Raw genomic sequence first — 15,865 nt, 5'->3', positions numbered from 1 at the left:
AATTGCATCCCTCGAATCTGAAATTAAAACAGAAAAATAGAAAAACGTTGTTTGTTTCAGTGCCGCTCCAAAAAACCGTTATTGAAATGGTAAATAATATGATTGTCTGGGAGTTTCTCCAGACACTTTAATCTATCCCGCTGCCATTCCCCGAACCCACCCCAATTTGTCAATTAGCTTTTTGGAGATGGCATGACGGGCGCTGAACGCGGCGCAGCCTTAGATAAGGGCAACTGCTGATTTGCATAATGGCATTGTATTATTTTTTCCCCTGCACTTCCCTCCGTCTCATTCCTTATGCAGCTCCGTGTTCCGTGTTGCTTTTCTTTCCTCTTTTTAAAAATCATACCTTTGCACCGAGCAAAGTTCTTGAAGCAGATGAAAGACCTTGTAAGAAGATGAAAGACCCTGTAAGAAGAAGCCCGAGACGGGGGGGGGGGAGCACTCCCGTGGCTTCCTAGCTGACCTCGCATTCACCCCCAGAGATAGATCAGCCGTTCACCTTACTGGGACATTTCCTGGCAGGCCACTGCCAGGAAGGGCAGCTTGGAGGAAGCAAAGCAAATTGGGTTGCCAGCTCCAAGTTGGGAAATTCCTGGAGATCTGGGGGTGAAACCTGGAGAAAGTGGTTTTTGGGGAGGGAAAGGACATTGGCATGGCATAATTCCATAGAGTCCACCCCCTCAAAGTAGCCATTTTCTCCAGGTGAACTGATCCCTGTGGCCTGGAGACCAGTTGTAATTCCGGGAGATCTCCAGCCACTACCTGGAGGCTGGCAACCCTAAAAGCAAAACCCCAGGAGTTCTGCCAGCATTGCCAGGGCCATTTAGCTCAGACCTTGCTGGTGGCACCAATGACGGGCAACACGTGATGGCAGAGCAGGTAAAAACAACAGGTGAGTCAACACCTATCACCGATGGCTTGATCTGAGCCGAGCCTTTAGTTATTTGTGGGTAAAGTCTCAGCAAACTTATGGCAAACTCTCATGGGGTTTTCATGGTAGGAGAAGAGCAGAGGTGGTTTGCCATGGCCTGCTTCTGCATAGCAACCCTGGGATTCCTTGGTGGTCTCCCCTCCAAGCACTAACCAGGGCCGACCCTGCTTAGCTTTCGAGATCAGACGAGATTGGGCTAGCCTGGACCGTCCAGCTCAGGGCTTTAGTTATTTAGATATTTCTATCTCATGTCTCCCCGATGGGGACCCGACAGAGTTGCAAGCGCTGGCTTGGGAAATTCCTGGAAATTTGGGATTGGCGCCTGGAGAGAGCAGAATTTGAGGAGGGGAGGGAGATCAGTAGAATGGGACGCCTCAGAGTCCATTTCCGCCGCTGCCATTTTCTCCAGGGGATCTCTGTAATCTGGAGACCAGTTGTAATTCTGGGAGAACTCCAGGCCCCACCTGGAGATTGGTAACCCTAGGACCCAAAGCAGCACACATTGTTCCCTCCTCCTCCATTTTATCCTCACAACAATCCTGCAAGGTAGGTTAGGCAGAGAGAGAGAGAGAGAGTGACTAGCCCAAGGTTACCTAGTGTCATGTATGCCTGCCCACAATACATGCTAGGGGGTGGGGAGTTTGTATGCTGCCCAGTAGACCCCTGAAACTGGGGAGAGTTCTGAGGACACTTCTGAGGGCATTTCAGCGCCTGTTGTTTAGAAGCTCACTGTGTTATCTCTCCTTTGAAGTTAAACACTTTAGCACCAAAAGGCCTTGGAGAGCCAGATGACGCCAGACTGAATCGTATCTGCCATGAGAACAAAGATGATTTCGTTTCTCATTTGATATTGTTACATATCGTAGTCTAAATTTTTTGGTACTTTTTGTCTCTGGCGTTCGCACCAGAATTTCACCAGGCTACTAACCTGGAGGGGGGGGGCACTTTCCTCTATAACTAACCATCTTTTTCTTCTACACATCACTTCTGCCAATTTTTCCACTGTCTGATCAACTGGAACTGATGGATGTGTAATAAATGCTACTTCAACCAAATCACCTGTGTGTTTGCTGTGGAGAACTAAGGGATCTAACTGCCAGGGACTGACACCTAGTGTGCTTCCATGGCAGAGTGAGGGTTTGTACCTGGGTTTAGGGTTGCCAGCCTCCAGGTAGTGGCTGGAGATCTCCTGGAATTACAACTGGTCTCCAGGCCACAGAGATCAGTTCCCCTGGAGAAAATGGCTACTTTGGGGGTGGACTCTATGGAATTATGCCATGCCAAGGTCTTTTCCCTCCCCAAACACCTCTTTCTCCAGGTTTCTCCAGGTTTCACCCCCCAGATCTCCAGGAATTTCCCAACTTGGAGCTGGCAACCCTACCTGGGTCTCCCAGATCCTAGTCCAGCAATCTAGCCACAACGCTACTCTGGCCATCATGCATTGACTCACCCACTTAGAGCAGGCCCTGGCATGGAATCTATTCTGCCTGTCTGGCTCTAGGGTCATTGTAACATCACAGTCTGTCCCTACTGCCTGCTGAATGTCCTTCTTTGAAGGAGCACGGAAAGGCGTAAGTATTTTATATGCAAAGAGAGCCAGTTTGGAATAGTGGTTAAGAGCACGGGACTCTAATCTGGAGAACTGGGTTTGATTCCCCTCTCTTCCACTTGGAGCCAGCTGGGTGACCGTGGGTCAGTCACAGCTCTCTCAGAGCTCTCTCAGCTCCACCCACCTCACAGGGCAATTGTTGTTGTGGGGATAATAATAACATACTTTGTAAATCGCTCTGAGTGGGCGTTAAGTTGTCCTGAAGGGCGGTATATAAATCAAATGGTGTTGTTGTTATAAGGGAGCTCTGAATCTCGAAAGCTTCCACCTTGAAAATCTGGTCGGTCAGTTTGGCCAGGGATCTTGGAGGTGTTTTGCCATCTTCTGGGCATGGAGAAGGGGGTGTGGGGAGGGAGATGGTAGTTGTGAATTTCCTGCATTGTGCAGGAGGTTGGACTAGATGACCTTGGAGACCCCTTCCAACTCTATGATTCTATGATTCTAAGGTGCCACTAGACACCAATCCTGCTCTTCTACTGCAGACCAACATGGCTACCCACCTAAAACTATTGTGTGAGGTAGGCCAAGCTGGGAGAGGGCAACATGCCCGGCATCACCCATTGAGCTGCCAGGCGGAGTGGGGATTAGAGCCCAGATTGTTCTCTCCTTTGCTGTGAGCACTGGAGAAGAGCTCCTTAGGAATGGCCCAATCAAGGGGCGGGAAGGGGGAGTATGGATGAGAGAGGAGGTATGAGGGCTTAGTTCTTTCCCTCCCCTCCCCTCTCCAGTCCAAAGCCGCCCTCCACCCGTTCTGCCTTAAGCCACAAGGGGGAGCGAGACAGATACAATTTGAATATCTGTCATTTTTTCCCTGTGGGGTGGGGACAGTTTTAACTGGGAAGATAGGGGACAATTGACCCTCCTTCCCCAGCATCACAGCTCTGCGCCACGTCACCCTCCTCCTTCATGGCTGCTTTTTGAGTTTTAATTATTGGTCAGAAATCCAATCGCAGTTCATGTGGTGTATCAGCTCTAGGATGGATGCCCCACAAAAGATTCCGGTGCGGGAGGGACATGCTTTTAACTGATTGCCTGATAAGCCAGCGGCAAAAAAGAGACACATACAAACACACGCATACGCACAGAGGCAGATTGCAAAGCCCTGACCTTAATCTGTCCTCCTCATCCCTGGGGCCTCCATTTGCACATATAGGTCAATCTATTTGCAGATTCTCTCTGGGAATCCCCAGCCCAGATGCTGCTCAGACAACCTCAGGCCTCTGTTGGCCTCAAAGACAAATGCAGTGTACTCTGTGTCTCTCACAATCCTGCCTGAACACTGTATAGGCACATCACGAGCCTTAGCTATGCCTTGTTTTGGTTGATCTCTGCTAGGGGTAAGGTTGCTTTGTGCCTTCTGGAGCTCTAGGATTAAGGGGGGTAGAGTTTTTTTAATTGCTGTCAGTGACATTGCACCTCTCTAGGAATTGCTGGAAACTCTATGGTAAAGCCACATAGTTTCCAGTGAGTCCTAGAGAGTCATGGTGTCACTTCCGGGTTTCCTTTGCTTAGCCTGTGACCCAGGATAACCGCTATCAATGACAGTAAAACCACTCTGCTATAAAAATGCAACAGAATGGCACTTATCCCCCCCGCCCAAATGAGGCTTCCTGCTGTATCTCTGCATGAATCGAATTAGGAGCTACACCCTTTAAGAAAAGAAGACGTGCCAACTGCCTGCAGAGGACAGCAGGATCGTTGCTGCCCCCAAGTTCAGTGGTGGCAATGCAAGTTTGTGAAGACTGTTGAGCCCCTCAACAACCACTCAGTTTCGAGCTCAAAAAAGTGAGCTGAAAACTTTTGGCTCATATTGAGACAGCGTTGATTCTTGCCCTCTCTGGGGGGTCCTTTGGTTTAAAACAATGAAAGAAAAACGACTCTCTTTGGCAGGAAAGACCGTAATCTCTACCGGCAAGTAGGGTGAACAATGTGCCCTTCTTTCCAGCCATCTTAAAAATCAGAGGATAGAGGGAGCCTGATTTGCATTTTGCAAACAGAATAGCAAACGGGGCAGCAATAACCCCACCGAGTGCAATAGGCATGTGCCTGGCAATCTGTCTCCCCCTCCACCCCGCTCTCCCCAGCACCTGCTAGTCACGCTGTCTCTGAACAGGGAGGTTCCCTTCAGTCATAACGATTAGTTGTCATTGATAGATCATTAAACGGTTTAATCTCATTTGAAAGCCATCTAAGCCAGAGGCCGCTGCCTTACCTTGTAGCAGCAGCAGCCAAATAAGTACATAGATCGATATATTGATGAACTTACCGCAAGGCTCTGGTTAGCAACTAGAAGGCCAAATTGGGAGTGGGGAGGGTCATAAGAGCCCGTGGCCCCACTTGCCCGGGGTTCTATTTTCCACTGTGGCAAGCCAGCTGTTCTGCAAGGTCAACCAACTGGGAAGAGAGGCCGAGTCCTTCTCCAATATTGCCTCCGAGCACCGGTATTCAGATAGGGTTGCCAAGTCCTTTTACCTCCCTGGAGGGAGGGGGGACTTGGTGCTCAACTTCTCTTCACTCCTTGCGTGATGTTTCCAGGAAGTGACCTCATCACGCAGGCGCGCACTTCTAAGAGGGCCGACTGAGGCATGAAACAAGAAGTGCAGGAATGCTCTCGAGGCACGGTGATGATGTCACTTCCGAAAAATGACATCATTACGCAGACCATGTTGAGCACCCAGGAGGCCTGTTCCCCCACTTTCCCCCCCCCCCAGCCGGGTGAGTGGTGGCAGGGGACAGAGGGTGGGAGCAGGGGATTCAGTTTGGTGTAGTGGTTAAGAGAGAGGGGACTCTAATCTGGAGAGCCGGGTTTGATTCCCCACTCCTCCACTTGAAGCCAGCTGGGTGACCTTGGTCACAGCTTTTCGGAGCTCACTCAGCCCCACCCACCTCACAAGGTAATTGTGGTGAGGATAATAATAACATACTTTGTAAACTATTCTGTGTGGGCATTCAGTTGTCCTGACGGTGATATATACATTGAACGTTGTTATATATTCAGACTGCCTCTAAACATAGAGTATCCCTTTGGCCACCAGAGTTTGTAGCTGTTGACTCTCCTCCATGAATCTAATCCCCTTTTAAAGATATGTTGGCCTGGTGGCCGTCATAATGTCCACTAGTGAGGGTTGGGATTGGTGACCAGGGGTCCAGATTTGGCCCAGATTTTTGATCACTACTTTAAAGACTGGCCCAAGGTCACCCAATACAATTCCATTGCAGAGTACGAATTTGAACCTATGTCTCCTAGGTCCAGGTTGGACACCCTATACCATGCCAGCTCTGCAAAATCCTACTGCATATTTTCCCTTATAGCTCCATAAGGATAAGGGGCTAACAACTTGTTTTTTTAAAAAAAGTTAAATATTAAGGAAAGGCGATCAAAATATCTCTAAGGAGGCCGGTCCCTGCAAACTTCTTCACCATTGCAGTAAGTTGATCATTGTAAAAAGGAGACAACCCAACACTTCTATCCCATCTCCTCGCCTCCCAACCACTTGCTTGGCTTGTTGGTAGCAAACATAGCTTCAGAGAAGCTCCTGTGTTGATCCCTACAGTCTTCACCAGACATATTCTACCCCCGCCAAGATACACACACACAAGCGTACACACAGGCTGCTGTTTACCATTCCCCCTCCCCTTTGTTGATAGTCCTGCAGCCAGTTTGCAGCCGATATGACGGATCCCACATCCCAGCCAATTTGAATTAATTACAAGTGCTGGGCATCTGACAGGCACCATGGCGAATGAATGCTGCACTAGCAATCCGAACGAGCCGACGTGTTTCTGCACCCTTTTCATCTTCTTTTAGGTTCACAAGTTGGGGGTTGACAAAAGGCTGGCAGTGTTTAACACCGAGAGATGTCGTCCCCCGAAAGCTCCCCAGCGCTCTTTTTACGTTTATTTATTAACTTATTATATTGATACCCAATTTTCATCCAAGATTGCCTTCCCGAGTGGCTTACAACAATTAGATTGGCTCTTTGTGATGAATTTTATTAGGGATGTTATTGCAGGCTTACTACAGCTGACGTGCTTTGCAGGTTTACCTGGGAGGAAGTCCATTGAATGCAGTGGGGATTACTTTTAAAACATGCGGAGGATTGGACAGCAAGTGTATAAAAGTGGGGCAATTTGGCTGGGTTTTTCTTGAGGTTACGGGAGGGAGGGCCCTAACCTGTATAGCCCAGGTGAACCCGATCTCTTCAGATCTCGGAAGCCAAGCAAAGTTGGCCTTGGTTAGTAATTGGATGCGAGACCACTGGGAATCCAGGGTTGTTATTGTAGAGGAAGACAATGGCAAACCACCTCTGTTAGTCTCTTGCCTTGAAAACCCCACCAGGGGTCATCATAAGTCGGCTATGACTTGACGGCACTTTCCACCACCACAGAGGGGGTGGGTAAACTTGAAATACAGCTTTATTAGGTGAGCAATCCAGGACAAAGAAATGAAAAAAGATACTGTGAAAGATTTTGGGATAACTGCCTAGTGGCTATCTGCTTATTAGAATCATTTACACTGGAACAGAAATAGAAGAAGAAGCTAGGACCCTGAGGAGCCTGAGCCATCGCCTGATTCTTTCAGAGGGGGGGGGGGTGAGTTGGGGCTGTCCTGGAGCTGCAGAAAAAGGCTGTGATTGGCTTGGCACTCAGAGATTAGTCCGGAGTTATAATCCTTAACTGCTTTCTGAGGAGCTTTCCAAAAATCTGATCACTCACTGACAATCTGAATTGGTAGTAGGGTTGCCAACTCTGGTTTGGGAATAGGACTGCCACCCCTTTGCTCCCCACCACCTCTCACCTGACCAGCCAGGGGGAAAGGCCCCGTGGAACGGACCCAGGGCCAGTACGCAGCGGGTGTGCTCCTGGCAGGCGTGATGATGTCACTTCCGGAAGTGACATCATTGTACACGGCGGCAGGCATGCTCCCATCTTTCACAGGGGGCCAAAATTGTCCCCTGTGAAGGGTGGGAGCATGCTCACCACCACACACAAAGACATCACTTCCAAAAGTGATGTCATTGCATCTGCTGGAACTGCGTGCACAAGAAGATCACAGAGGTAAGTGCCAGGTCCTCCCCGCCCCCGTTCTGCTGAGAGGTTACGGGGATCTGGCAACTCTAGTTGGGCAGTTCCTGGAGATATGAGGGTGAAGCCTGGTGAGGTGGTAGAGTCCTGACTGGGTAGAATAGACTATACCCCTTCAGACTATACGTGGGAAGGTTACATTTTTGAATACTCCTTGCATTTAAAAACAACAACAACCCCTTCTTTACATATAGAAAACCAGCAGAGTCAAGGACAGGTTAACTTTTGATTGTTCTAGTTTTTCTATTGCAGGCAGTTTCGTTTTTATCGTTTAACAATGGCATTCGTCAACCACAGTCTGAAAACGAAAAGTTCCTTCGGCCAGCTCTGGGCTTTACCACCGCCTCCGAATGCCACATGTGGAATTGCTGGAGAGATGTGAGTGTTCTAGGAAAAGAATCTGCCCCGGTTGGTTTACAGTTTGAGTGGAACTCAGAACCCCTCACCGGCGGAGGGGAAGCCGCCGAGGGCTCAGCTACCCTCACGATGAGAGGTCACGATTTGACACTTGCCCAGGAAGAAGCAGCGGCCAACATCAGCTAAGGAAAAGTCTACGTGGACACTTCAGTTAGGTTTTGATTCCCTGTTATTGGTTTCAGTTTGCCTTGTTTTTGTGGCTGTTGATTACGATTGTCTTTCGGCATTTATATGGCCTCTGTAAGCATTTGCTATGGGGGCTGGGCTGTGGCTCAGTGGCAGAGCATCTGCTTTGCATACCGATGGTCCCAAGTTCGATCCCTGGCACCTCCATTTACAAAAACACCATCAGGTAGGAGGTGATGTGAACAACCCCTGCCTGAGACCCTGGCGAGCTGCCGCCCGTCAGAGTACACAATATTCACCTTGATAGCTCAGGGGTCTGAGTCGGCAGAAGGCAGCTTCGTATGCGATGCCATTTGTGTCTAATGTATATGCAATTGGTATACAAATTAAGCTGGAGAAAACTGTCAGTTTTATGACAAAGAAAAAACCCGAGTGCAAGAAAACAGAAAATGGTGCAGAAAAATAGAAGGGTTCGTCTTTTAGAAGAGCATGGAGACCTCTGAATGAAACTAAAAAGCATGAAAAATTTGGACTCATTTCTAGATGACCTTCCACCAAGATACTCCAGCCAGGCTTGCTGAACTCTGCAAACTGCCAAGCCAATACAAGCCACCATACGTACGGTGGCCCACTAGGGTCTTGCAAAATCTCCTGATTGTGCGACCTGCCAGAGTCTGCAAACGCAAGGGGATTTGCAACAAAACTGGAAGGTCATGAAACCTAGCTGGTGGGCTTGTTGCTTGTAGCCCTTCTGACAGGGGTGTGAAGACCACCAGAAAGGAGGGCAGAGTATAAAAGGAGCCTGCGTGGTCCAGAATCTTTCTAACCTTACAATCAAGATAACTGGGCACTTATTTCTGGTGGTCTGCTTCTCCTCCGAAGGCCTTAATGCAGCATACATCAACCAGCAAGGTGATGAAGACAGCCTAGATGCTACCATTTTCTTCAGGGGAACTGATCTTTGTCACCTGGAGATCAGCTGTAATTCTAGATCTCCAGCCAGCACCTGGAGGCTGGCAACCCTAGCTTCAGTTGAAATCACATTAGAAATGATTTATGGTGTACTTGCTCACTCACTAAAATGATCTTTGGAGGGAGCTGGTGTCACTGTTGGGAAAGCTAGGGGCCATCCTCCGGGTGTGGCCCGGAGATTAAGTGGTTGGGTTGCAAAGCAGCATTCTGCTGGTTCAAATCCCACGACTGCCATAAACTCAGCAGGTGGCCTTGAGTCAGCCACTCCTCTCAGCCTCAACTCCCCAGCTGTATTGAGGGGATAATAACGGCGCTGACCTTGTTCACTGCTGTGAATGAGGCACTAATCTGAAGAGTAGTCTATAAAAGCGTGGTTATTATCAACATTATCACCATCTCCCAGCATTCCAACGAATCTCCAGACTACAGCGATCAGTTCCCCTAGAGAAAATGGCTGCTTTGGAGGATGGACTCTATGGCATTGTACCCCACTGAGGTACCTCCCCTTCCCAAACCCCGCCCTCCCCAGGCTCCACCCCCAGATCTTTCATATATCCAGAGTGGGCAACCCGTGCTGCACATTGAAGCTAAGCAGGTGTAGCTCACCATAGAAAAGTGCCTTCATTCTAGAAACCTCTGCCTTGTGGAAAACACTTTCCAGAGATTTCATCTGAGGATGGGTTTCCATTTCTTTAAACTCTAGCCGAAGACATTTTTGTTCCTCCCAGCCTTTTCAGCCCCCTACGCTTGATTCTTAACTACCGCACCTGTTTTATTATGCCCTTTGTTATATGCTGTAGCTTTTCAACACAGGCTTTTTAAGTCTGCTATGTTTCATAATCGAGCAGATCCTCATTTTCCAGTCTGATGTGTACTGGGGTTGAGATTGGGGATATTTTTAGGGGTTGGAGATTTTAACCAGTTATTGTACATTTCAGCACATTGCAAGCTGCCTCAATGACAGGCTTGTAGAAAGGCAATGGTATAAATATCTTAAAACAAACTGAATAAATAGCTTGATGAGTTTGAATTTCTCATCCCTGCTGCTTCAGCCCGAGAACCCCGTTCGAATTCTGCTGCTCCCTTGTGCAAATTGAGCCTAAGATTCCCTGCCGTTTTCTCTTCCTCATTCCAGCTTTCGTCCACAAGATATGCTCAGTGCTCGATGATTGTTTATAATTTATTTATACGGGAAAATGTCTACGCCCTCTCTCCAGGGAACCTGCCTGAGGCAGCTTACAAAACCAAACCTAATCAAGACATAAAGCATCATAAAAGTTATTAAAACGCAGCATTCGAAAGCTGCAAGAGCATAAAACTGCATGAAACGTTGAGCGGTTTAAAAAAGGACCATAACTGTTTCTCAGGCGGAAAAACAGACTAAAAATCATGTTAAAAACCTCAACATTAGAAGTCTGGGTAAACAGAAATGTTTTGGCCTGGGGTCTAAAAGAGTTGTGAGGGCACCAGGCAAGACTTGAAGGAAAGGGCGCTCCTTAAGAAAGGTGCCACCACTGAAAAACCCTGTCTCCGGTCACCACCACCCACCTCACCTCTGAAGGCAGGGTAAGGTTGCCAGACCCCCACCCTCCACTCCCTGTCCATGCTTACCTGGCCGGTGGCGGAAAAGGCTAGGGAACATGCCTCCTGGAGCACACTCCCTGGAGGTGCAGCGTACTCCCATGCTCTGCAGTGGGCTGATTTAGGTGCCAAATGGGCCAAATCAGGCCCATTTGGGGCCAAAATCGGCCTGCTGTGAAGCGCAGGAGAGATCCAGTTCCCATCGCCACCCCCCAGCACTCTGCAGTGGGCTGATTTTGGCCCCAAACAGCCCGATTCAGCCTGCTGTGGAGCACAGGAGTACCACTGGGAGGCCCCTGGTTGTATGATGACATCACTTCCGAGAAGTGACATCATTGTGCATGGCCTCATGCTGCCCATGGGAGCTCTCCCACTCTTCACAGCAGGCCAATTTAAGCCCCAAATGGGCCCGATTCAGCCCCCAAATGGGCTGTTCGCAGTCTAGTATTATGGAGGGGGAAGTCTTGTGTTGGTGGTAGAGGAGGTATCAAACTGACAACAGAAGAGCAGAGAATAGATGAGTGGAATCAGACACTTGGTCCATGTGCTCCAACATCTTGTTTCTCGCCATGGCCAGCCGAGTGTTTCAGGGATGCCGGCAAGCAGAGCATAAAAGCAGCACTCTGCTTTCATTGTTAAGCCACGGCATCTGATAGAGATATGCTGCCGCTGTACATGGAGGTTCCACTGAGCGTCCTTTTGCCTCTGGATACCAGATGCAAGGAACAAAGGACGCGTGAAGTCTGCTTGCGAGCTTCCGGGAAGGACCTGATTGGCTGCTGCTTGAAAGATTGTATGTACAATGGACTCCTAGGGAGGTAGGATATTCCAACACAGGAGGAGTCTCCCCCTCTAAGTAACAGGTACCAGGCAACGCAGCAAGATCTCCCAGGGGGGGGGGGGTTCGTGCATATGCACATCTTGCCACTCAAGGGAGAGAAGAAGAGTTTCTGCCTGCAATCCCTTGTGGGTGGCATGAATAAAGATCCACAGAGCGTGTTTGCATATGTGATTCCCCTCCGGGATGTGTGCGCGCGCGTGTGTGGGTGGGGAAACACAGCCGTTTCTAAGAACGAACAAGAAAGAGACATATGCTGAACAAGTAGAGGGCAGAAAACAAGTTCCCTTTACCGAGTATGTTAGGAATTTGCCATGTCAGGTCATAAACGAGTGGGTAAGATTTTATCCATCTCATGAATTTGATATGACTGCCTATCAGAAAGGCTGTGAAAGGGGGTCACCCACAGAATAGGGATTTTGCATAATTGAGGAAACTCCCAGTGTGGGAAGTCAGGGTGGTTAAAGTGCCCAAATAGGATCTGGGAAACTCTGCTGTGGAAGCTTGCTGAGAGACCTCTGACAGTCACATACTCTCAGCCTAACCTCCCTCGCAGGGTTATTGTGAGGACACGAGAACGATGTAAGCTACTTTGAGTCCCCATTGAGAAGAGAAGTAGCATATAAATGAAGTAAATAAATATGCAAACATGACTTTTAACTTAAAAAAAAGAAAAGAATAGGGGGATAGAAACATTTGCAATTAAGCGAATACTTCCAAATAGCTACAATACCTACCAAACAAACAAAAAGCTGCTGGGTCAGGTAATTTGGTCATATAGTTCAAAGCATTCAGCACGAGACATTGGGAGATATTAAGGGCTTAACATCAAAGAACATCTGTGCCTGCACCACCAAAGCAGCTGACTCGGCCGGTTCAGTCTGCGGAATGCTGAACGTGCAGGCACGGAATCTCGTTTAACATTCTAAGCCAGAGAAGAACGTTGGGCGAAGGGACGGCGCTCCATTAGTAATACCGCCAAGCACTTCAAGCTGGACAAATCTGTATATCGAGCCAATTAATTATGATCGGCAACAACATCCCTGGTGTCTTCACAGAGAAACGTCCCAGTGAAACGAAGCGGGCGCAAAAGCACCCCTGCACGGGAGATGCAGAAGGAACCGGTTCAGGTGAAGGAGAAGTTGGATCTTAAGGGTGGATGGATGTCACTCGTGCCATTCGGCATCTGTGCCATGGCTTTGCCACAGTGAGCATTCCACTGCCCTGCTCTTCCAACAATCCGCTGTGAATGTGACTTTGTGCGGCTGTGCCCATGATACCCATTTTGAAGCATATTTTATACATGCCCTATACATACTTGATGCTTCTGCAATCCACACTTCCAAAGTGCTTGTATGGCGATAATAACCAATGAGTCTTCCTTCATTTCACCCTCCCACATACAAGACACCCCGATGTAAAAGGGTAGGAAAGAACACTCTTTCAGTTGTGTTCTGTGACTCGGACAACTTGGACCAGAATTCTATGTTCCTGGAAGAACTCGTATCAGGAAGGAATTCAGAAGCATCTCTGCTGGGTACGAGTGGGTCGTAGAGCCCATGTCACTCCCATCTTTGCCCATCAATGCCAGCTCCCAGTTGGTTTTGGGGCCCAGGTCAAGGTGCTGGTATTGGCTTTTAAAGCCCTTTATGGCTTGGGACCAGCATCCTTGAAGGATTAAGAGCCTACCTGACCACTACGGTCATCTTTCGATGCCCTACTTTGGGTGCTCTCACCTCTTATCAGGCAGGTGGCTACCCAAGAGGGGGCCTTCTTGGCAATGGAATAGGCAACTCAGCATGCCTTGGACACTGGGGGGCACTGCATGTCTCTCTGTGCGTATGCAACCTTTTTGATAGCAGGGCCAGATCTAGGTTGCCCGGCACCCGGGACAATCCAAGGTTGGATGCTCTCGTGTGCGCATGCAGCGTGTGAGCACTCCCGGCACTGCGTGATGATGTCACAAAGTGATGTCATCACACAGGGCAGCATGCCGCCAGTGGAGCAGCGGCAGCACCGGTGGCTGGGAGGCCACCCGCGCCATTCGCCTGCCCAGCTGAGGGGGCAGCCAGCTTGCTGTACTCCCTGTCCTGCGGGGCAGGCGAATGGTGCAGGTGGCCTCCCAGCCCTCCGTGCCAGTCACTTGCCCAGCAGGACAGGGAGCGTGGCAAGCCAGCCACACCCTCAGCTGGGCAGGCGAATGGCGCAGGCGGCCTCCCAGCCCTCCATGCCATTCGCCTGCTCAGCTGAGTGGGTGGCCAGCTTGCTGTGTGTTCCCTGTCCTGCTGGGCAAGCAAATGGTGCGGGCAGCCGCTCAGCCACCTGCGCTGCCGCCGGCGTGCTCCTGGTGGCTGGCAGCTGTGCCTGGCACCCCCTCTTTGGCAGCGCTGGGGGCAGACTACCCCCCCTTCCCCCCTCGATCCGGCCCTGTTTGATAGTAAGATGCTTCTCTTTTGTCTAAGGTGGAGACGCTTTCTGACTCCTCCTCTGTCTCTAAAATAAAAAAGAGTCCAGTAGCACCTTTAAGACTAACGAACTTTATTGTAGCATAAGCGTTCGAGAATCACAGTTCTCTTCGTCAGATGCTCTGGATCCTCTGGATCCTCTGTCTCTGTGTCTCAAACTGTAAGCTCTGCCTTTCTACAATTTGATTGCCTAAGGATTAATTACTGCACATTAGGGGAAATACTTCTGACTAAGTAACTCTGCTACCAAATGAAATAAAACTATTTCTAATACTTGGCAATGGCACCAAAACAATGGACCCTCTCTCCCAAGCAATGTTTGTCTGTCCCCTTCTGTCATTGTCTTTCCCCCACAGGTGAAGATTTTTTGGCTTTGTCTGGCATCCCCTCAATGACCCTTCCTTCTTGCCGTATGTTTTAGTTACTGTTTTACATGCTTTTGTTTTCATTTTCATTGTTTGGTTTTCATTTTTATAAGGTTTTGTTCTAATTGTGAGCTGCCTTGGAGGTCCAGATCGGGCAGCAAGGCGGCATGCATCTTTTGTTCATAAAGAATTAAATTCATTTGGAAGCATTTCGAAAAGCAGCTGTAATGGGAAAACATGGTGGCAACCCACAGAAAATAAACAAATTGGATCAGTTGTTCGCAAAACAGCAATGTTTCTGGGTTGCTTCTCTGCTGTGGTGGTTTTGAAACAATTCCTCAGATGGTTACCAGGAATCCCTCAATAAGAAAATCAGGATCACCTTCCCTGAAGGTTGGATGAACCACCGCTACGGATCTCCTCTTCCAATGCTTTGATGCAGTAGTAATTCAAAGCAGGTTGGGACCGGCATATCTTCGGGACTGCCTCTCCCTGTACGTTCCCCGGAGACCGCTTTGATCAGCGGATAAATGTTTACTGGTGGTCCCCAGCCCTAAGGAAGCCCGCCTCGCTTCAACCAGGGCCAGGGCCTTTTCAGTCCTGGCCCCAGCCTGGTGGAATGCTCTGTCAATGGAGATCCGGGCCCAGCGGGACGTATTATTGTTCCGCCGGGCCTGTAAGTCACAGCTGTTCCACCAGGCGTTCGGTGGTTGAAGGCGGCGGTGCCATGTCAGCCTCCCACCTTCGGGGGGGGGCGGTTTCTCCCCACCATTGCACTTGGTTAATTTATTTTATTATTGTTTTGTATATTGATTTTAGTATTGTTGTTTTCTTGTTTTTATTGATTTTAAACTGTTCACTGCCAAGAGCCCCTGGGGATGGGCAGTATATAAACTGAAGTATAAATAAATAAAAATAAAGAGGACAGGTGTGACGGATGCTGACTGACAGCAGATTTGGGACAGACTGAAGAGAGTCCTTCTTCACAGGGATCATCATTCCTTTCTAGAATCTAGTGCCTCCAATATGAAGGGATAGGTAGGTAAGAACGTGAGATCCCCACCTGGATTGGGAACGATTGCCCCAAGCATCAGAAAGAGTTTCGTTCCACAGGACAGTAACAGTGAAATCCGAAGTAGAGTTATTCCGTCTAAGCCCATTCATTTCAATGGGCTTAGACTGGAGTAACTCTGTTTAAGACTTCACTGTAAGGGTAGGGAGGAGGGAAAGGAGTGGAGGAGAGAGGATTCAAGCCAAGACAGGGAATGAATGACCTTCATTCATTTGTTGCTGTCATTTTCCGGGTCAATTTCGTTCATGGAACGAATGCACCTTTTTGGTTCGTTTTTCGTTCATTTGGAAAAGGGAAATCACAGCCGTCATCTCAATCAGGTCAGCCAAGGGGAGCTGAGAGCATAGATATGTTCCAGATCACCCTGGGTAACAGTAAGCCTCAACAGGCCTGGCTGGGGC

The 15,865-nt window shown here is 49.0% G+C and overlaps 1 protein-coding gene across 2 annotated transcripts in view; it reads right to left on the bottom strand.

Moving 5' to 3' along the window:
• The window catches only part of CADM3 (cell adhesion molecule 3), a 201,637-nt gene that overhangs the window by 85,768 nt on the left and 100,004 nt on the right, over positions 1-15,865 (bottom strand). The window lies entirely within an intron of this gene.

This window comes from Eublepharis macularius, chromosome 1 (genome assembly GCF_028583425.1).
Source record: "Eublepharis macularius isolate TG4126 chromosome 1, MPM_Emac_v1.0, whole genome shotgun sequence".
NCBI lineage: Eukaryota > Metazoa > Chordata > Lepidosauria > Squamata > Eublepharidae > Eublepharis > Eublepharis macularius.
The sequence above is the reverse complement of the archived record's forward strand: the minus strand, read 5'-3'. Positions and strand labels throughout refer to the sequence as shown.